At 42.3% G+C, this 23,560-nt stretch overlaps 1 non-coding gene across 1 annotated transcript; it reads right to left on the bottom strand.

Moving 5' to 3' along the window:
- Positions 1–23,059: 23,059 nt before the first annotated feature.
- Positions 23,060–23,166, bottom strand: LOC116668769. Its single transcript, XR_004326008.1, has one exon. It is a non-coding gene; the product is annotated as a U6 spliceosomal RNA (small nuclear RNA).
- Positions 23,167–23,560: the final 394 nt, after the last annotated feature.

Below are 23,560 nucleotides of genomic sequence, written 5' to 3'. Positions count from 1 at the left end.
TTGAGCTATACATTCCCCCTAAATTGTCTCTTTTTCCCTGCTGGTCCCTTCCTAACCAGTCATCCACATCTGTTCCCACTGCTTTCTCACCCTCAATGACTACCTCCCCTAGAGTCTACTCAAATGGCACCCTCAAAGGTCAGAGGTGTCCCTCCAATGGCCGAGCTGCCCCCCAGTCATCACTGAGAGCTCTGTAACCATTAGCACTTCGAACAACCCACGTTCCTAGGAACTCTTTCCCCCATGGACCACCATGACACCCAACTCTGAGTTCTCTCCACACTTCTGACTGCTTTTGTCTCTCATTCAAAACTCGTGTCTCCAAACTCCGTGGGAGGGTGGCCCAAAGCTGTATCTCTGGTTTTGACTTCTTTTCCAAGTTCTGGACTTCTATCCCAAACAACTCCCAGGGTCTTTCCAGCTGAGCTGGCCTCCAGCACCTCACAAGGATTGGGTGGGCAAAGCTGAGCTGTGTTCTGTGTCTTTATCCAAAGCACAGTTATCACATCGAGGCTGGATAATGAGTGGTTGAGTGTGAAAACACTGAAGCCAGACTGTTTATATTCAAAACCTATCTCTGCCTCCCCTCACCCTACTGGCTGTGTGACAGAAGCCAGATGATTGAGCCTCTCTCTGCCTCAGTGTTCCTAACTGTAAAATGAGAATAATAATAAAACTGACCCCATATGGTTGGTGTGAGGATTAATTGAAAAAAAATACACATAATGTTCTTTGAAGAGTGCCTGGTAAATGTTACTAACCATATATTCTGAAAACTTCTGTTATTACTATTTTTTTGAGGGGGAGGAGGTAGTTAGGTTGATTGATTGATTGATTCATTGAAATGGAGGTACTGGGGATTGAACCCAGGACCTCGTGCATGCTAAGCGCAGGCTCTACCACTGAGCTGTTTCCTCCCCTCCTCATTCTGAAAACTTTTGGGTTCCCTTGGACACAGTTCTCTTTCCTCTCATCTTGTATCTCCATCTCACATTTCCCTTCACCTTCACCCAGTGCACCAGGCTGGCATGTGCACTGGCTTTGAACTGGTCTCCTTATTTCTAGGCTCTTCCACTCAATCCAGCCTGCACATTATTGCAAGAGTAATGCTCTTTAAGCCTCACTTTTATGTGCCCTTCATATAGTCACCATTGTTTCTAGGAGAAAGTTTTCCATAGTCTAAATCCAACCTATTTTTTCCAACTGGTCTCCCATCTCTCACCTACTCACTCTGCTCCAGATGGGTTACATGTTCTGTAGCTGTACCCTGCTCATTTTCACCTTCACCCATCAGACCTTCCTCACGTCCTGTCTCTTTAAGTCCTTGGTAATTCACCAACGCTCAAATGCCTCTGACACTCACATTCCAAGACTCTGTTAATGAACTTAGTCATATACAACTGTCTGGCCAGTGGAAGCCATAAGTTTCCCCAAAGACTGGGAGTCCTTAAGAGTAAGGACTGTGTCTTGCATTCTTTTTTACCCCCAGAGCATCTAACATAATGTCTTGCTCCCAGTACAATGTCGATAAAGATTTGTTGCCGATTTGGCCAAATGCTAAAACATCAGATTCATCCTTCATTGTGAACGTATATAAAAAGGTAAGGAGGAGAATCCTTTAATTCCCCATAAGATTTGGCCTTTGCTTACTACATCCAGGAAAGGCATGCACGTGTGTAAGAGGGCTAGACCAGGGCAAGGAGTGGGCTTAGGGAGACTTTGTTGGTAAGGGAAACTGAGAATTTGATAATATGGGAAGAGCTGCTTTACTTATGGGTTTCTTAGCATTTTAAGGGATTTCTCCAGTGTATCCCACAATTATTCATTCCCTGGTTTCCTGTTTCCTGTCTTAAATTATGCAAGTATTAATTAAACATTCCATTTTATTGGCTTCTGGAACCCTAGTCTTAAGCTCTGTTGTTTATTGGTTGACTTAGTGATGAATGACAGTTCTAAACCTTTTCCGTCTGGTGTGTAAACCAATCGTCTGTGGCGCAGCCATGCTAACTAGATGTGATATAGGATTGGCCTTTGAATGGCCTGGTGGGGGAATACGCAGACCCCTGGCTGGGCAGTGATCCACTGGTTCGATGTGCAGAGCCAGCCTTATTCAGTATGGCTGAAATCACTTGTTTGTCAGGAGTTGTCCTGCTTCAGAACCAGAGAGGTGGCTGGGACAGGGGACTAACCACCCCCTCCTCCCTCCCCTCCTTTCTTTTCAAAAGAGCAGCATTTGAACAGCGTCTGAACTAAGCATCCCTAAGTCTTGTCCTCAAGACCAAGAGGCTTCCTTTCCCAGTGATAATCAACCTCATTTTAAAGCAGGCTTTGCGTCTGCATTTGGCTTTCAAGATTTTTTTTTGAACTTCATCACCATCACTGACAAACTGGGAGATGCCCAAATCTCAACAGGAATCAATCAAGTGTTCACCATTTTGAAAAAAAAAATGCTTTGTTTTCTGATTTGTACCACAAACAGCGGCTCCAATCTGTCATTATGACTGAGAACATGTCACAACAATCTGTTTTTATTCTTTAGGAAAGAAGAACAGCATCTTGCTCTCCTCAAGCTATGGCTAATTTGGAAAATTTGCAAGCTGACATGCAACTTGATTAAAATGACCTGGAGCCACTAATTCTTTTAAAATGCATCTCAGTGCTCACCACCCCAGACCTTCTGCAGTCCAGCTATCTCCTACACAGCTTGATTTTTGAAGGGAGGAAGGGGAACAGGGGAGGGGGGAAGAGCTATCTACAGAGGGATTTTAAATTATTTTTTATTTCTCCCCTTCAGCTCTGCTGTCGCCATGGATTTCCCTCAGAGCCTAGAGGAAGGAAAAGTAGTGTGAAGTTTTTGAGATGCTGGTGTGGATTTCATAGTCCGGAGTACAGAGCGAGCACACGACCCAAATGAGGCATCCGTGTTGGGGTTGGAGACTGTTTTGACGTTGTGGTTTCACTCCATCCCGTACTTTTAGGAAATATGTAAGAATCTGTCCCAGTTTGAATTGGCATACTAGGTCTTTGTCAAACCCTGGCTATGCCAAGAGCAGTGATGCTTCCTTTTTGGGAAACCAATGGGTAAAACAAATCAAGAACAGGTTGGCCCATTCCAGGGCCAGTGATCACTGGGTTTCACATCATGGAAACTGAGTCAGTGTTCAGGAATCAGAGTGTAGGTTTGGTCTATAAATACACCCTTGCGAATATCTCGATTTTCTTTCTGGCATCTAAAAGTGTATTATGAGCCCATCGGTGAGGGAGGGTGTTAATGTAGGAGGTGTTAATGTGGGCTGGCATGGGTGCCCACAGCTGTATTGTTCACTAAGACAATGCATAATTATTAGGGGACAGTATATAATTACACGTTGAATTGTGTGCTGCAAACTGTAAGTGCTGGCGTTCCATCTCAGAGAGGGGAGAGCTAACACCAGCTGAGACCATGTAAACGCAGACCCTCATTTGTCGGGGAATGTGGAGTAATGAGAATCATTTCTGAATCCTGTTGCCTTGGCAACCTATTCTAAAATGATGTAGATAAAGAGCCAGCAACACTTATCAATGAAGCCAGCATATCTTGGGAAGAAAAACTGCCGAAAACAAGGCATCAACCTCAGACCGAACTGGCTTTTAGGGGAATGACTCTGTTCAAAATCGGGTCAAGATGTGAAATGAGGGACATGGTTGTCATCAATACCCCTGCATGACACCCTGGCCAGACACATATCCACTGTCAAGTCTGGGGGACATTAATCAAGTCAGGCTCTTATTCAAGTCAGGTCTTCCGATGGGTCGTTTTTGTGTGGACGGGCAGCAAAGGAGGTGCCAGAAGGGACACCCTGGGATGAGTGAGGGTGGCGCAGCTCCCCTGTTTGGAAGAAGATCTGGGCGCTTCTCATCCCCTCTGATCTCTCCTGGCTTAATGTAAATACGCAGCCTGATTTAGAAGGAATGATATAGTTAGCTCCTTTTTCAAGATGATAAGAAAATAAGACCAGGAAAAGTCAGGATCAAGATCAGGACTTGACTTGTCCCCACCCCTCCCTTCCCCCATCTGAGTGGAATCCGTCAGGGATCCCACTGCCCTCCTACCTGATCCAGGACCTGCATTTTTTTTTTTTTTGACTCCAAACAAGCCCTGACAAGGGCTCACTCTGTGGTTCTGGGTTCGAATCCTGCTTGATCTGTGCACACTCGAAATCAGGAACAAGGCTTCTGGAGGATGGGGTTGGGTGGGAACAGCTAACTCCCATATCACCCTGGGCAGAGACAGGCGAGACTTCTCTAGTGCCCGCCCCTGGGTCAGGTGCCTCTGGGGTTTGGGGAAAGACTGACATCCCTCTCTAGGCATGATAAGAATATCAATAAAGAGATTGTGAGCCTGCATTTTCTATTTTTTTAAATAGAGTTTTTTTTTTTTTAGAGCAGTTTCAGGTTTACAGCAGAATTGAGCAGAAAATAGAGAGTTTGCACACAGCCCTCCCCACCCACACACATATACTCCCCTACCCTCAGCATCCCACATCAGTGTGGTGTATTTGGTTCAATCAATGAACCAGCGTGGGCTCATTATTATCAACCAAATTCCATAGCTTACATTAGGGTTCACTTTTGATGTTGTACATTCTGTGAGCTTTGACAAATGCATAATGACATGTAGCCACCACTATGGTATCATACAGAGTAATTTCATTGCCCTAAAAATCCCTTGTGCTCCATCTATTCATCCCTCCCTCCTTCCCTCTCTCCAAACCCCTGGAAACCACGATCTTTTTATTGTTTCTGTAGCTATGCCTTTTCCAGAATGTCATTTGGTTGGAATTGTATAGTTTGTAGCCTTTTCAGACTGTGAGCCTGCATTTTGAAAGTTTCTTTTTGTAGCAGTAAGTCTTGTCCAGATTTTTTTTAAGCCTATTTTAATTATGTTCTTTCAAATTATGTACACCATCAAGTTCAGGCTGACTGCATTCAGACCAAAACAATAAGCCAGGCATCTTCCAGATATGGAACTTCAATCATTGTTTACTATATTAGTATCAGTCATGAGATTGAAAGAAGGAAGAGGCACTAATTTGCATGCTGTTAAAGGCCATCTATAAAAAACTCTCAGAAAAAAAGATGAGAGCATAAATTGCCTACAGTGGCATATGTTTAACTCCTGGGCTCCTAAGCGGAGCAAAACTCTGGTTTAAAAAACCCTTTGCCCTTGTTAATTACAGAGTATCAGATGGGAGGGGGCTGCTTCCTCCCACTATACTCCTCTACATGTCACAGTTCCTTCCTTCTTCCCCTCCTCCTGTCCTTCCCTCCCTCCCTCCTTCCTTCCTTCCTTCCTTGATGGTTCACTGTTTATCAAACACAGCTCTCAGCACTCGTAATATGTAATATAAAGGTGGCTGGGATACAGACCCTGCCCATGTGGGGCTCCCCTTCTGGTTGGAAATAGACACAAGGTTTTGAAGGTCACTATCCAAAGTCTTATAAGCAGAGAGAGAAGAGAAATGGGGTCAAGATCCAGGAAGAGCCCCTGGAGCAACTGACCTTTCAACTGGCTCCAGAGGTGGGTAGGAACTTGCTAACTGGAGAAAGAGGATTTGTGGGAGGGGAAGGCGGCTTTCTAAGCGGGAGGACTGGCATGATTGAGGGCATGATGATAAGAAGTGATGGCTCAAGGAATATATTTAGTTGTTGGATGTGGTTACCAGAAACAGCCCATCAAAATTTGTGCTGTCCCTTTAAAACCACAGACCAGCTGCCCAGCCAGGGACCATGTTTCCCAAGCCCCTTTGCATCTAAGTGGGACCACGTGACTAGTTCTCAGTTACCTCATTCAAGGGCTGAGGCTGCTTCTCTGTTCTGCCTTTCCCACCTGCTGACTTAGCTTCTTCACCCTAGGCAAGAGAAAAGTCATAAAATAGAAGTAACCTGGACCCTGAATCACCATGTGGAAGGGCACCTACTGACCACTAACATCTGCATTGAACTAACAGCATCATGTAAGTCACGAGTAAATGCTTATGGAGAAAGCCACTGAAAATTTTAGGGTTTCTTTGTTATAGCAGCTGGCATTACCCTAAAAAACTCACTAGGTATGATGGGGGCATATTAATGTGTCCAATAAAAAAAGAAAAGGAAAAGATTCAACTACATTTAGGAAACACTGACTTCAACAGATCTCATGACTGCAGGATGGTACAGAGTTTACACACTGAAGTGCACTATGAATCTCACTAGATCTAGCGGACAATGTTTTCTTAATATCTTTGGCTGTGTGAGGCTTTTGTCAGTGCTTGTGAACATACTGCAGTTCTTAGAAGTCAGAGGAAAGCTAGTGCACAGCACAGGGGCAGGTGTTGTGTGTCAGGATGATGTGGGGAAGGGAGATGGCCCGTGGGGGCTGCTTTCTCTCTCCCACCCCCTCCCTGCTCCAGCTTCTTGTCCTCCCCTCAGTCCTCGCTTGAGTCATGCTTCACGTTGTGTTTCTGGCCTTTGCACTCACAGCTCTGTCTGGATGGCTCCCTGCTCATCTATTCTGTGTTTTTTCCTAAAGCCCAGCTTCTGGTGTAAACTGTCCCTCCCCCCTTGGCCTTCACAGCACATCTCTTCCATTTGTTTTTCACCTACTTTGTTCCTCCTTACAACACGGGGAGTGACTCATGTGTCTGTCTCTCTCCTTCGATGTGAGTTCTTTGAGGTGCCAATTAAAAATTGCCATCTGCCTCTACAAGGGTTGAGTCTCGAGCCGCTGCAGTCACTGACCATCAACACAACCTGAAAGGAGCTCAGGACAGAGATCAGGAAGGAGGCGCTCTGTGCTTGGGGAAAACTGGCAGAACAGGCCTCCAGAGAGTCAGATATTTTCAGGAGAAGATTCTATGAGCCCAAATTCTTGCATCTTCTCATATCTGGAAAAGCACTAAAATTATTAACAGAGACATTTGCTCCTTGTGACTAGCGGCAACCTTCTGCCTAAATGTGTGCTTGATTAAACGTATCCCCCCTTCACCAAAATCGTACATACACTGACCTCTCCCCTACCTCCTCAGAGCACTTCCTCAGTGCTATCTGAGGAGCCGTCTCCCAGGCAATAGGAGGTACACCACCGTGTGGGCCGATTTGTTTAGTGACTGGACTGCAGGAGAAATGATTTTCTGTGTGGGAGAGTCTACTGTGGGAGAAATGATTCTCCCATGACAGCTGTTGAGAACAAGACAACATGTCCCAAAATGAAGTCACTTATGGTAAGCCCCATATAGCAAAACCCAGACTTAGCTTGATTACAGTTTCAGCCTCTCCCAGAAAGGAAATCTTAAGCCAGTCAGTCAGGAGTCACTTGGTCACCCCTAGTGAGGTCATCGGCCTGACAGACGCCCTGGCATCCCCGAAAGGGAAGTGACCTTGCCACAAGCAACCCACACTTTGCTGGTATAATTTCCTCGTCCTGCTCACGTCTGCTTATAAAAGTCTTTCGTTTGGTACAGCTCCTCAGATTCCCTTTCTATCTGCCAGATTGGATTGGATTGGATTCGATTCGATTGGAGTTGATTTTTGCTCAAGTAAACTTAACATTTGTAATATGCCTCAGTTTATCTTTGAACACAGCGACCATGGGGTTGCCTAGTCTGTGAAGTTTCTGGGCTTTTCATCTGGGTTTTGTGTGCTCTTTGGCCCTTTTTTCTTCCTCATTGCTCTGCAGCTGAGGTCTCTTGGTTCCCGTAGGTGATACATTACCCAGTCACAGTGACAGAGGATGTGTCCCCCAAAAGGTCTTGGCTCTCTTTTGGGTTCTTTCTGGAAATCTGACCTTTCAGCAGGGTCTTGGAGGGCTACACTTTCAGGAAGAGCAGCCAGCCATCTTCTGTCTGCCCCCAAGCCCAGCGGCATGGCTCCATTCCATCCGCGGGGGACAGCTGGTTCTGCAGACTCACCCCTCACACGCAGAGCAGAGCGTAGTCACCAGTCAGGGCTGTTTAATGCGTTCTTTCTGCCAGTCTTGGGCTCCGCTTACAGTAGCAGCAGTGTTTCCCCCTGGCTTGGAAGGTGTTTGAATTAACGTGAACAAACATAGGCAGAGCAGCTGGTTGGTGAGTTGGAAAGCTTAGGCTGGGGTTCCAGGCCAACACTGTCTAATTTGTGGCCACTTCTGCTTGTAGGAATCCAAGGCCAGCCTTCTTTCTGTGAGTCAGAATTTGCGGCTCGTGTCCTTGGAAAGAAGGCAAGTCACGGTTGGTTGGCCAGTTGCTGACTGCATGATAAAAACGTACAAATGTAAGCCACGTACTAAAATGTACACATTCACAGGCTTGTACAGCACACAAAGATGGCTTACTTAGCAGATGGGGGCACTGAGGCTCAGAGAGACGAAATTATGGCCCATGGTCACAGGCAGTGAGAGGCAGAGCTGGGGTTCATACATGAGGCTCCCGGGATCCCACACCCCATTCTTGTCCCACGGCATTGCCAGTCCAGGGCCTGAGAGCTTTGCAATAAGACGTGTGTTTCGTATAAATCTCTCTCCCAAGTGGGTCACCAGACTTGGTCTCTGCCCAAGGGGTGTCAGGTACAGCTCAGCCCTCCCCAGCTGCAGCCCCTGGTCTGCAGAGCTTCCCTATATCAAATCTACTTACCCTTTTCTGGGGCTCCGACAAGCATGGTAGAACCTTAGAACCTCTGTCTCTTCGCTCAGAGATGACAACTAATGACATTGTCCTCTGATGCTCCTTTTTTTCTGGTTCTGTCCTTTTGTGCAGCATGACAGTTGGCAGGATGGAGAAAGTGAGGGACCAGGAGTCAAGCAGCTGCTCTGAGTCCTGGCTTTGCATTGTGTTGTGTGACCGGGGACATTCCTGTACCCAGGGCCAGATTCCTTTCTACAGACAAGGGTAATCTAGCTGGTCCTGCCCAGTTCCAAAATTCTGTGCCTGACTTCATAAAAGTAAGCAAGCAAACTAAACAGTAAGGCCAAAATTACCTCCCTAAACAAATATACCCTCAAATCCACATCCAATAGAGATGCCATTTGTGATTTGGGCATTGGCATTTATGGTTATAAGATTCTAATATGGTTGGCTACTAAAATTCTGTCAGAAAATTTGAAGCACTGCACGCTGGTGGACTTTAAGCCCAAAAAGTGTTCTAAGCGATATTTCTAATAGATACTTTGTCAAGTATTTGATGCTTTTTGCTTAGGTATTTCTAACAAGCGCTCTCTCCAAACAAATCTCTTTGAAAATGCATTAGATAACACGGTTCCTTCAATTCCATATCTTACTTTCTGTCTAAACTGAAAAGACCAGTTCACGTTATTAATGACAAGTCATTTTGCAGAGTGCCCGGGTTAATAGAAGAGATAACTGGCAAAATATAAATGTGTAATACTAACATGCTGAAGATAAAACAGAGGTCTAATGTTGAATGCATAATATAGAGAACGGAAGGAAAAGTTCCCGGCTGGTACAGAGTCCCTGCAGGAGGAACAGAAAAGCCATGGCCCCCAGCTGCTCCCTTGGCATCCCAACTTATTACTTTCCTGTCTCATTTTTCAACTCAGCTATCCTCCTTGGACCCAAATCCTGGAATTTCAGAGTTAGAAAAGGGTCCTTGGTGGGGGAGGGTGTAGCTCAGTGATGGAGCGCATGCTTAGCATGGACAAGGTCCTGGGTTCAATTCCCAGTACTTCCATTAAAAATTAATTAATTAATTAATTAAAAAACCTAATCACCCACCCCCCCAAAAGGGTCCTTAGGGAATTGTGAGGATGAGGAAATTGAGGTCCAGACAAGGAAACAGCCAGTTTTCCCAGGACCTGTGCCGTCTCTCATTTCAGTGTTTTGTCTACAATTCTACTCTTGCAGCTGCCTTCCTGTCTCCCTCGCATCAGCCCAGCCCAGGGAAAAGGGACACAGATTTAACAAATTAAGTCCAGAGCACAGCGGATTCAGAGTCCAACTTCACCACTCTCTGTTTGTGTGGCTTTAGGAAAGTCACTTCTCTACACCTCAGTTTCTTCCTCTGTATAATGAGTTAATACAGGTAAAGTTCTTTGCCCCCTAGTAGGCGTTCAGAAAAGCTAGCAGTTATTGTCAGTATGTTGTGATTTCTAAGTTTGTTTCCAGTTAGACAATCTCTATCTGGAACCAGAAGACAGAACTGGAGATCTCTTGACATCATATCTGGCTCAGGAATTGTGTGTTTTCTTGGTAGTCCTCAAGCTCATTATTAGAGAGAGTTGGTGGTTCTCTGTGTCCATTGAATATTAAGACAAGAAGAAAGGAACTTAAATGGCAGCCAAGGCCACTTAGGTGTGCTTTGGGTTTGAATGTTTGTGTCTCCCCCCAAATTCATATGTTGAAATCCTAATGCCCAATGTGATGGTACTTGGAGGTGGGGCCCCTGGGAAATGATTAGGTCATAAGGGTGGAGCCCTCACGAGTGGGATTAGTGCCCTTATTAAAGAGACCCCAGAGATCTCTCTCCCACTTTCTGCCATGTGAGGAGGACACAGTGAGAAGTCAGCAGTCACAACTGGAAAAGGGACTTCACCAGACACCAAATCTGCTGGCACCATGATCTTGGACTTCCCAACTTCCAGAATTGTGAGAAATAAATGTTTGTTGTTAGTAAGCATGGAACTTGGTTATAACAGCCCGGATGGACTAAGACTAGGTAGATTCCTGAACTCCAAGAGTGTGGAATTTTCTTCAGTGGCAAATTTGAAGCAAAACCAGCAGCCACCTCACGTAATGGCACTGAGGCCGAGAGCTACCATAAGTGACCCTTTGTATCCTTTCCACCACAGGAAGTCCAGGCTTCCCACTTCAAAGTTTAATGAGTTGGTCTCATTTTATAAATATTTAATGCATTTACTCGCCCAGGCCCCAGGAGAAAAGAGGGCTCACCCCTGAGGATTATGAGAAAACTGAAAACAGAATTGGGGCTGGATATATTGCTCAGGGACTTTGAACTCAGATACACATCCATGACCTTGGGCAGGTCACTGTCATCTCCCTAAACCTCAGTTTCTGCATCTATAATATGGGGGGAAGTGTCAGTTTCTTCTTTGCAAGGTTGTAATGGGAATTGATGAGGCAATGCACATAACGTAATTAGCACAGTACCTGGCACATAGTAGGGACTTATTTAATGCTAATTATAATGATGACTAATTTTTTAAAAGTGGTTTTAAAAAGCTGATGCCTCATTTAATTATAACCCTTAGACATTGAAATGCCTCAGCATAAATGTTTAATGAGAAAGGATTTTTGTCTTATTTCTCAGTTAACCCTCCCAGCGTTTGAACAGTAAACCTGTGAAAAGGGGCAGACGTCTGTCCTCATTTTATAGAGCCTTTTGGATGGGTAATTCCTGGAGATTCTCTGAGAGAAAACACTCTTGTGTGTCTAAACAGCCCAAACTATTGGGAAAAATAAACAAAGCTGGACTGATCTGAATTGATTGTTTTTAGAAATAACAAATGGGCTGAATTCAACTGTTTCCACCCTTCTTTCACGAGCCAATTCTGGGGGAGATAGAGCCTTATTATGAAATCTGAGCTTGATTCTAGATGATTCAGTCTCCAGGTCTAAACAATCTGGGATGTTTTGTGGAAGAACTTGAAAGATTTCCCAGCAAGAAATGGAGGGCTGAAGGAGCCAGAGAGGGAACAAATTCAGGTTTTCGGTTTCTGGTGACCTTGATAAGCACACAGCAGTGATTGTTGGCTGTCTCGTGGCATCCATCCTCTCCCTCACTCCATGAGTTTGGCCCATTCTACACTCCTGGAAGGATCTGGAAGGATCACTGGAGGCACTAGAGGAGCCAACCCCCTCACCTGGTAGATGCAGAAGCTTGGATTTAATGAGTTTGCCTGACAAGCCTTTGTTACCCTTTGATACTTTCCTCTTAGTTCCAACACAACACTTCCATTTTCTTCAAACAAGAGCTATTGAGGGAATTTCCAACCATTTTCCAGTTTCCATGTTATTCACAACAAAACCATAAAAGTATCTTTATTACAAATGTAAAAGTTTCAGGGCTTTCGAGTTGGATGCACATATCTGTTTCCCTGGGAGACCATGGGGAGGAGGCAGGGTAGCGGGGGTCAGGGGTTGCGGGGGCGGTGCCAATGGGCAGGGCGAAGAAGACCTTCACTGCCACCTTGTGGTCACCTGGAGCCACAGAGGGTCATTGCTCTGGAGTAGCCATCTGTCTTGCTTCTTTGGTACCTTGCTTGAGGTCTTTAACAGTGCAGTCAGCATTGCTTCAGTGGAGCTTTGTTAGCATTTTTCTCTCCAGTGCATTTTCACTCTCTTTAGCTCCAGGAAAGGGGAAGTTTTTGAAAGCTAGCAAAATCCGATATTCTGAAAAAATATCTGCAGGGGAGGAAGAGGTCAAGCTCTGGGAAAGGGCTCTCAAAATGAAATATTTGAGAGACTTACAAGATCTTGCAAGAAACTCTGCCTCTTGTTGCTTCTCTCTACAGGAGCAGAGATTTATGGGGCAAAAGTCTGGCCCAGAGTTGGCATCTGTCATCCTTATCACCTGGTCAATTGGGGAAGTCAGGACAGATGAAGCTTCGTTTATTATTTCATTGATTGCCCTTGATTACAATCCCAATTAGTTCTCACATCACATTCCGATAGTCTGAGACTCAGTAGCATCAGTTGAAATTCTAATGATATTTTGCGGTGCAAAAAAATGACTTTCAAGGCATGTATTATAGAAAGGATTATAATAAATTAAATGCCTAAACTGGCAGACTGCAAACAATTTTGACTCAGATCTAAATGTTTGCACTGGCTGTTTAAACATTTAATTTGTTAGAATGGAAGTTCCACCACGGAATAAGCATGTTAATTAAACTTGGGCTCCAGCAACCTGAGTTACGCCACGTACACGGAGCATGACAAACTCGGACAGCAAGAGCCATTCCCCAGATGAACAGGTTGCATCTTTAAACCCCACAGACATTCGTGATTTATAATAAATTGTTCTGTCTTCCTGAGGTTACTTTTAGATGATGCTGTAGGATAGTGTTAGTCTGAGAAACAACTTTGCTAATTTAGTTTCGAGGAAGGAATCACCCATGGATAATTGACTAACTGGTTATGTGGATCATCTGTTGTGTCACTTTGCATTAAAAAATAGAAAAATGTAAAGAATAGAAGATACAAAACAAATCTTCTTAAGACCAGCTTGTCAAAAACAAAGAATCTCCATCACCACAACCACCACCGCCATCATCACCGCTGACACCATCACAATAATTATGTTCACCATCATCATCAGCACATGTTTTGAAGCAGTGAAATATTCTGGCTTAAATTTTCTGGTCTAGTCCTGGTTCTGCCACAGATTGGTAACATGATGCTTGTTTTATCAAATCTCCAGTTTCCTCATTTGTAAAATGAGGGCATTTTTATTAGCTAGAGGAAGGCTAAGCTGCTGTAACAAAGAGGCCCCCAAATAAGACAGTTTTTTCTTCATTAGAAGTAACCCAGTATATAGCTATCAAAATTCATCAAATCGTAGCATCTGAAATGTGTGTAGTTGATTATAGAGGAACCATACCACAATAAAAGTGTTAAAAAATAAAGTAAAAGCAACTGCTAGAAAATTTTTAAAAATATAGATATAATGATACAGGTGGTAGTTTTATTAAAATAAAATATATGTATATGATTATGTAAAAAAAAAAAAAAGAAGTAACCCAATTGTTTAAGGCTGGCAGGGAAGTTCTTGACTCCTTACTTAAAAACGCTTGGGGCTCCCCACTGCCTGCAGAAGTAAATTCAAGCCCATTTACAACTTTATCCCAACCCACCTTCTGATTTATCTACTCTTTGTCCTTCTGCTTCCATCTCCATCTTTGCTGTTCTGTCCCCTCAGTTCAGATGCTGCCTTTATGATGCCTTAGAATTTGCCTCCCCTGCTCCTTACCCTCCTGTTCTAACAGCCATTGTTTCTTCCTCTGCCTTCTGGTACCTTTGCTTCTTCTATGGCCTCTAATTCCATTTGCCTTATAATTAAGTTAGTTATTTATACAAATGGGCTCTGTGGTCCTGGAGGCAACAGACTGCATACTATTTATTTTTCTTCCTCAAACCCCTCTCTCCTTGCAAGCCTTGACCCAAAGCCAGCACTCTTCTTTGCCCATAAATGTATGTTGAACTGGATGGAGTAAAAAGTTGTTACCGAAAGAAAACTCAGTCATCAAAATAGCAACCATTTGCTAACTCAGGGGGCCAATTAGGCAATGGCTTATTCATTGGAAACTTCTAGATGTGGATCAAAACAGTTCCAATTAGATTCATACCCTGTGCTAGACCAAGAATAGCATACAGAAATACTCCTTGGGCTTCACATCCATGTGGAATAATGCTCCACCCATGTTGATTAGCAAGAGCACTCTTTCTGAGACTGCCATGGTTTTTCTTAAAACCTTTGTCCAGGAACCATGCAAAAAGAAATTTTAAACTTGTGTATGTGCACTTGTTGTATAGCATCTGCTTTAAGTCTATCTCATTTTTTGGAATTTCTACATCCGTTCTACCTTACAGCCCTGTTAGAATCAAAGATTAATTGCCTGAGGGAGTTTCCTTTCAAGTAGGAACCTGGCTCTGGGGATGGAGTGTAGGGAGCTCAGAGCTCTGAGCCCTGCCTGCCATGGGTTTGCTGTGCAGTTGGGAAAACTCATCATCTCCTTTCCCCAGACCTCGCTCTTCTCATCTGTAAACGGAACCACTACGACTTGCCCCTTCTCACAGGGCTGTTTGCACGGATGATGGCAGCTCATTATGGAAGCACTTTGAGAAGATGGGATGGAATCCTGCTGGGTACCGTTGGGAGGCTAACCTCCAGGCTTATGAAAATAGATATGAAAACCACGCATCTGCTCATTCCAGTCACTGGGTGCGCACGAACAGTCCCTTAGTTGTATTTATAACACTGCAGTTTTTCTCTGTAGGAAGAAATTAAATTTGCTTTTTCAGATTTTACAAAAGCAACCACAAGTTAGCCTGCTTGAGTGCATTTCAAATCATAATTTAGATAATGTCAGGGTGGCAATAAAACTTACGAAATAGAACAAGGGTGGGAAGAGAGAAAGCAGGAGGGGAAGATCCAGACAGCTCCACCTTTCTGCCTGGCAGTTCTCTTTTTCCTTTATTCCCCCTCTCTGCCCACCAGTCCCCCTGGAACATGTAAACCTTTCTGCTCCTCTTTGTTTAAACGCATCTGGCCAGGTGGCATTAATGCTTGTAAAAGTAATGGAAACTGCACAGATGGATGTGGAGCCTGCCATGTAGTTCAGGATTTTTCAATTCTTTGTAACTGTCATCTGACAGCTCACCAATGATTGGAAGTAACCCAGCTCAAAGTGCCGAAGCCGAAAACCCCTGAGCGCTACCCCTCCTGCCCACGTTTTCCCACTGGATTCATTTATTCCCACAGGAATTGTGCCAGGTGCTACTCCCATGTAATCCTACACACAGTGAAGACGGAAATGAGAACAGGGCCAGACTCTACTTATAAGGAATCTGCTGTATTGTGGATGCGCTGCAGTTTTTGGGGGAGACAAGGCTTACGTCTGAGAATTATCTGCAACGATGCATTTTTTTTAATAAAAAAAATTTGGGGGGAGGTAATTAGGTTTAATTGATTAATTTTTTATTATTTTTTAAATGGAGGTACTGGGGATTGAATCCAGGATCTCATGCATGCTAAGCATGTGCTCTACCACTGAGCTATACCCTCCGCTCCACCCCAATGGTGCAGTTTTAGTAGTGGGAGGAGTCTGGGGGAGGGCAAAGGACCTTCGAGGTGTCTCAGAAATCCTACCTATAGTTTATGTTGCTTGTGTGGAAGACAGAGCCTGACTGTAAGAAGGATTTTTATCTTGTCCATATGGCAAAAAGGGAGGCCTTTGGGATGAGGTTAAATGGCTCTTCCCTCAATACATACACACACACACACACACACACACACACACACACACACATACACACGAAGGAGGTGAGGAATAACAATGACTTTACATTTGTCTTCATTAGGAACCATTTGGTGGCAATTTGCTCAAGCTGGCTTAGGCAAAAAGGAAAATTTGTCTCACTGAGTCCCGGAGCAGAGACAGCAGTGGGGCTCCCAAGGGGGCTGAGTCCAGGAACTGAAGTCACTGGGAGCCCTGTCAGCCACCCTGTGGGGCCTCTCTGAATCCCTTTGTCCACCTGATTCACTTTTCTCTTCTCTGCTGACTGGTTTTCTTAGCTCACATGTATGCCAATCATATCTGCCTCTTCCCTGATCTATCAAGAATCCTAAGGTCCCAATGCCAAATTCCCAAAATAAATTACTGTAATTGACCAATAGCTTGGCCTAAAGATGGTCATTTGACCCAATTAGTCCAATCAGTATGGTTGGATCAGGTGACCACTTTTCAACTACTCATCTTTGCCTGGGGTCTTGGAGGGGGCTGGGGAGGCAAAGTCTCTGGAAGAGTATATCCAGAGGGTAGAGAAATGGGCATCTCTGGTAGGACATTAACTCTTGATCATTTATGAAATGATTTTTCCTATTTTCCAGGTTCTTTGCTTTTACATCTCCCTTCTTTTCCTAACCTTAACCATAGCACTGCCTTTTGGCTCAGGAAGAATTCTTTCACTTCTTAATAACAACCATGGTTTAACTAATAGTTTAACACTTAGGGGCTGATGTAAGAAATGTAGGTTTCTCTCCTAGAGCCTACAATTTCGTGGGAAAGACAGATTAAGAAAAAAACCACACACACATACAAAACAAAAAACTAAAACAAGTAAACAAAATAATTACAAGTTGTGTAAGAGAGGAAAGAGAGTGCTGGGTTAGAAATGCAGGGCTGGGAGGAAGGGCTGTGTCTCAGATGCAGTTGTAGGAGGACTGTTCCTGGGAGTTGACTTGACTTCTTAGTGGAGCTGGAAGCAACCAATCATGAACAAGGAAGTGGGAATTATGCACTAAAAAATATTTTAAGCAGGGAGAGGACAGCATTCACGCAAAGATGCGAAATCCCTGAGGAGGCAAAGAACTTAATTTGCTTTCAGTTCCCAACACTCTGAATGTTCCAGCTTTTCCTACATGTCAGATAATTGAGAATTGGAAGGTCTTCTTTTGTAGACTTTAGTAAAATCTCTCAGAAAAAGTTAAATTATACTGTAGCAGATATATGTTAGCACACTTAATTCAATGAGTAATTCATTGAGTTCAACAGTCCAGGTGGTGGAATTACATTACCATATAATAATATGGCCATTTGCATGGAGATAGTACATATAGCATTTGGTATTCTTGGGTCTTGAGATTGGGGAGAGCTGGGTTTGGGGCTTGTCTTTGTGACTTACTAGTTGTCTAACTTGTGGCCAAGTTACACACTTGCTCTGTGTATCATTGGTTTTTTCATAGTCCTCACCTCAGCCTTCATCTCTGGCTCACATAGATTTTTTTTAGTAAGAATTATATTAAGTGAGGAAATGTATCTAAAGTGACTAGTATAGCATTTGGTATTCACTACATATTAAAAGCAATAAAAAAAAAAGTTTGTTCACATCTCCTGTGTATACAAATCAAATTCTAGCAAACTGGCTCCTTTTCAGAGCTCCTTGGGGAGTTCAGGACATAAAAGAATCATGCAATGAATCCTCTGGAATGCACGTAGGTGTGGGTCAGAATACAGGAGGCTACTTTTCTTTCTCTCCAATTCCCTCAATCCAGTGAAAGGAGATGAACACCAGAAACTGAGAGAAATTCCTCAAAACCATAGTCCAAACCCACCTCGTAGAAAACGACTGTTGAATAAGAGTAGAATGTGGGAAATTCTGAGCTCAGCTTCAACAAATACAATGAGCAGGGAGAGGGTCCTGGCGCTACTGTTAGAAAATGAATTGAGAACTGCCTTCACTCTAGAAGGGCTAGTTACAATTCTCACTAACCTCTTGCCAAACAGCAAGGTTCGCTAAGAAACGCCGGGAGAAGAGGGCAGTGGTGGCTGGGGGTATAGCTCAGTGGTAGAATGTGTGCTTAGCATGTAGGAGGTCCTGGGTTCAATCTCCAGTACCACCATTTAAAAGAAAAGAAGAAGAAAACACAGGGGAGGAAAATGATTGGACGCTCTGGGAGTAAAATAGCCAAGGTGATCTCAAGGGAGGTCCAGAATCCATGAAATACAAAGCAGAGAGAAGAAGGAAAGATAAACTTCCCAGGAGGCAAACACTGAAGTTCTTCATTGGGAGAGTAAAGTCCTCTTCACTTTGGCAGCTGGGGAGGGGTCCCCACCCTGCCTGCTGCCCCACACCCAAGCTTCCTTGCTGGGGTACCCTTTGGGGTGTCCTCTTCACAAAGAACCCTTTTGGAGGAAAGACCTTTTGGGGAAACCAAACACTGTTATAGAAGAAACTTGCCAACTACTCCCAATCAAAGTGTGATGGGGCAACTGGCCCATATTAGGTATTTGAGGAAAACTAACAGCATGACAGAAAAGTACGAAGATTAACAAGAGCTGCTGATCTTGGAGGCAAAAGGGACAATTCAGGAAACAGAGGAGACATTTAAAAAAACTGTGAGGGAAGTGCACTCAAACATTAGCAAAAATAGGCTGCTTTGGAAAACCAGACCCAGAGAGCAAGAAATAATTCTAGAAAGTTAAAAATATGAAATAGAAAATCAACTGTGTCTCAATAAAAAAAATTTTTTTTAATGTGAAATGGAAAATTTAGTGAAGGGACTGAGCAATAGAACAGGCCAAATTAGTGAAGATAAGGCTCAGGAAGTCTATCAGAATTTCAAACAAAGACACACAGAGATGGAAATACAGGGAGAAGTTAAGGAACAAAAAGGATCCGTCCAGGAAGTCCCCAGACACCAACTGGATCAGGAATTCTAGAGTCAGAGAGCAGAGACATAGGAAAGCAGGAAATGATGGAGGATCTATTTTTTTGGGCTACAGAGACACAAGAATCATCTATTTTTTGCACACAAAACATTAAAAGCAATAATATCTAGTAATAGAATTGTGGATGATCTCCTTATTTAGATTTCCCCAAACTCCAACAATAAATATCTATTTTTATTAAAAAATGTATCTATCTCTTAAATTAGAACGTAAATAACACAGACATACCCGATTGAAAAAAAAAAAAAAAAGGACATAGAAAGTCATTACACGTGTCATTCGTGACTTTTCACCTGCATCTTTAAATAGGGAGGGGTGACTTCAGCCAAGGTCCTAGTGAGCTTTTTATCTGAAAACAAACAACTCATCTTTTTTAAAGGAACCTCTGAAATCCAGTAGAACTAGCGTAAAAATAGAATACACACCTGAAAATCCTGGTGAAATGAACAGATTCTGAGGATAAAAGAAAATCTGAAAAGCTTCCAGAGAGAAAGGAAACTTTATCTACTTATGGACAATGGTAGGAATGGTTTCACCTTTCTTATTTGCTTTTTCTTTTCCTTTCTCCCAGTAAGAACAACTCCCTTCCTTCCCTCCCTTTTCTCTCTCTCTCTCTCTCTTTCTTTTTCTTTCCTCCCTTCCTTCCTTCCTTCTTCTACAAAACAGAGACAGATTCACAGACATAGAAAAAAAAAAGAAAGAAATATGTAATTTCTAGATCACTAAAAAGGAAAAAAAAATCCCAATCTGATAAAAGGCAAGTGTGGGGGAAAAATTAACAAAACACATGGAAAGAGAGCACGTAAAACAGGCTGACAGGACTAAATCCAAAAAGAAGAGAAACCACAATGCGTGTGTGAGTAGGTTAAAGGCTGCAACGTGAACACCGTGAGGTCAGGGCTCATTGCTGGTTTGGTTCACTGCTGAGTCCCTCAATAAATATTTGTTGAATGAATGAATGGATCCCTAGTCTAAGATTTGTTTTTAAAATCCTGTTTAAAAACTAGATCTAAATCGAACCAGCAATCCACACACACTATGGATGAAAATAAAGGGATAGGAAAGTACTTCCCAGGAAAAGGCCGACTCACAGGGAAGTATGGTAACATTAGTATCAGGTAAAAAAAAACCTCAAGGCCAAATGAATTAAAGTGAATTGAGAGCGATATTTTATATGACCTAGCTAAGAAGCACAAGCAAAGCAACTGAACTGATAAGGGAAGTCGGTAAGCCAGTAACAATACAGATACAATTTTGACCAGATACAGAATTAACCTGCTCAAATTAATAGCATTTTTATATACTAGCAATAACATCCAATTAGAAAATGAAAAGGATACAAGTTGCCCTACTAGATGTGAAAACATGCTCTCAAAGTTCAGTATTTAAAACAGTGTGATTTTGGTGCAAAAACTGACAAATACATTAGTAATCCAGAATATGGGATCTGGGAACAGATGAATCAATTTATGGGACTTTAGTTTATGATAAAGATTATATTTCAGTTAGTGGGGGTGGAAATGATGTTCAAAAAGTGTTGTGAAAATTACCTGTTCCTTTTGGAAAATAAAGTTAGATTTCAGTCTTACACCATCACAGAAGTAAATTAGTGGTGTATTAAAAGGCTAATCATAAAATCTAAATATAAAATACTGAAAGAAAAGAATTTCTTTGTTATGTTGAAATGGAGAAGGCCAACTTATAAAAGACACAGACCAACAAATCAGAAAAGAAAACACTGGTGGATTTGAATAAGCATTGAAACACTGGTGGATTTGAAGCATTAAAATAAAATGCTTCTCTAAGGAAGGAAATGTTTGCAAGATATAAATACACAAAAGATTAATGTACCTAATACTTAACTCATAAATCAACAGAAAATGCAATAGAAAAATGGAGAAGGGATATGAATAGGCAATTCACAATAGAAGAACTATAAAAAGTCACTATGCATGTGAAAAATACTCAACATTATCAATAAAAAGAAAATACAAATTAAAATAAGATGTGAAGTCAATTTTTACCCATAAGATTGGCAAAAGTTTTTTAAAAAGGAAACCATTCACATAGACTAATGAATGGCACATAGAAGCTTTTGGCTGCAAGTAACACAAAAACGTAACAGACAGCTTTGAGGTGTTAGTGAATTTGTTATCTGACATAGCCCAGACTCCAGAAGTACAGCCAGCTCCAGGTATGGTAACTTCAGTGGTTTGTAACTGCACCAGGAACCCAGGTTCTTTCTTTTTGTTCTGCCAAACTTTTCCTAGGGTTGTTCTTCTATGGTGGCAAAAAGGTTGAGGCAGTTCCAGGTACCATGTCCAGTCCTGGTAAGTTCCAAAGGAAGAGGGAATCTAAATTTTCTTGTGACTTTTTTAGGATCGAAGAAATCTTTCCAGAAGTTTCCTCAGGCAAATTCCTCTTTGGGTTTTATTAGTCCAGAACTGGGTCCCATGCCCATTCCTAAACCCATTTCTGGAAGGGGCTCGCTAGGGTTTATCCTTTTCACCTGAGAGGTCAACCACCATGTCGTCCTCTCTAATGAGGGTGTGGGAAACCAGTATTTTCACGTCGGTGGGAGAATGAATTGATACAGCCTATTGGTAGTTTTCAATTTTTTTGAATACATCTTTTGAATTATCACTCTGTGGCGTCCATGCTACAGAAATACCAGTAGGTTGTACGAGAGACATTTATGAGGGTATTTACTGAAGTGATGCTTATCTTAAAAATTGGATACCCTCTGAATATCCATCAATAGTGGAAGAGTATAGTCACACAATGCAATATATAGCAAGAGTTTCAAAATTCTCTAAGACATAAGAGAGCAAAAATGAGAGCAGAAAAAGAGAGCAAAATTGTTTAAAAATTTTGAAAATGTTTTTATTGTGGCTACTGTGCGCTGACCTGCCCTTTTGTAGGCCTGTCTGCTCCCTTCAGTCAGTCCTTGTTCTCAAAGGGAGCATAAGTGGAAAAAAATCAAGTTATAAAACTGCTACGTTTAAATTACAAACACTCACACCACCTACAACTATTTGCATATAAATGCAGAGAAACGGAACTCAAAGGAGAGTGCCTTACTTCTAAGGAGAGTCAGCATCTGGAGTATGTAGATTATTCTTTCTCTTTTTTGTTTGATTTTTTTTTCCTTGCAAGAATGGCTTAGACAATAAAGACATTTAAATATCTCACCTGCTTAAAAAGTCTGAAGGTAGGTTTTCCAGACTCGATATGGGCAGCAGGTCAGTGACATCACCAAGGGCATCAGCTCGCTCTCTCTCTGCTCAGCCATTCCTAAGCTTGTTGGCTTTTTGTTCTCAAGTTTATTGCAGATGTTTCCAAACTTACTCAGTTCATGGTACCCTTAGTGTTTCAAAAATTTTTTCACGATGCCACTAGGCCAAAAGAAATACCTCAGATTTCTGTTTATTGGATAGTTAAGTCCAAATAATTTAATAAGTCTTTATGTCCTAACAACTTAGTAGTGATTTGGAAAAAAAAATACAATACATTGAAAAAAAAATGATTTCATTGGCAAATAGCTACAACTACTTATTAATTGGGTGTGTGCCCCTGATGGGCACTGAAAACCTCTCAGATTTTACCATTACCCTCAATCCCTATTGCATCTTGATTTTCACACAGTGTTTTTTTTTTTTTTTAAGTCATAGCAACTGCCAAAAACCTAGCTTCATAGATATGATGTCATAAAAAAATCTATTGTAATCTAATATTAAAACCATGAACTATCATGCTCTAGCTGTTCCCACAACAGTAGATAGATGTTGGGTAGCATTGTTTGTAAAAGTTTCCCTTGAAAGCTTCTGTTTCAAGAAGTTTACCCCAAGTGAGTGCTCTGTGAGTTCACTGTAGCACTCCAGGGTGCCTCAGCACACAGTTTGGGAACTGTGGGTTTAGCGTCCTGTGATTGGAAAATGGTTGCCTTTTTGTAGCTCCAAGCATACATTTCTACATGACAATGTTCATGGAAGAAGACAGGTATAGGCTTTCTCATTACTTCATTTTTTTTTGGAGATTTGAATTAAATTTATTTATGTCACACATCGAGAAATAAAACAGGTTTTAAAAGGTTTTAGTAAATTTCTAAAACGTAACTATATAGAGAAGTTGATGTTGCATCAAAATGTAAAACACTTAATGAATTTGTATGTCATCCTTGGGCAGGGGCCACGTTAATCTTCTCTGCATTGCTCTAATATTAGTATATGTGCTGCCCAAGTGAGCACTTCTTTTTTTTAATTTCAAGTTTATTGAGATATAATTTGATGCTATAAATTGCACCTGTTCTGAGTGTATGGTCAGATGAGTTTTGGCCAATATGTACATCTGTATAACCATCACCACAATCAAGATGCAAAACATTTTCATCACCTTGAAAAGTTCCTTTGAGTTTCTTCCAAGTCAATCCCCCCACCAACCCCTAGCATCTATTCTCTGCTTTCTATCACTATAGATTGAACAATCTTTTCTAGATTTTCATGGAAGTGAAATACACAGTATGGATTCTTGGTTCTGTATAAGGATTTTGAGATTCATCCATGTTGTTGCTGGTATCAATAGTTCACTCCTTTTTGTTGATGAGTAATATTCCATTGTCTGAATATACCACAATCTGTTTAT

The sequence above is a fragment of the Camelus ferus genome, chromosome 14 (genome assembly GCF_009834535.1).
Source record: "Camelus ferus isolate YT-003-E chromosome 14, BCGSAC_Cfer_1.0, whole genome shotgun sequence".
In the NCBI taxonomy this organism is placed as follows: domain Eukaryota; kingdom Metazoa; phylum Chordata; class Mammalia; order Artiodactyla; family Camelidae; genus Camelus; species Camelus ferus.
Note: the sequence above shows the minus strand (reverse complement) of the source record. Positions and strands in the feature narration are given on the sequence as shown.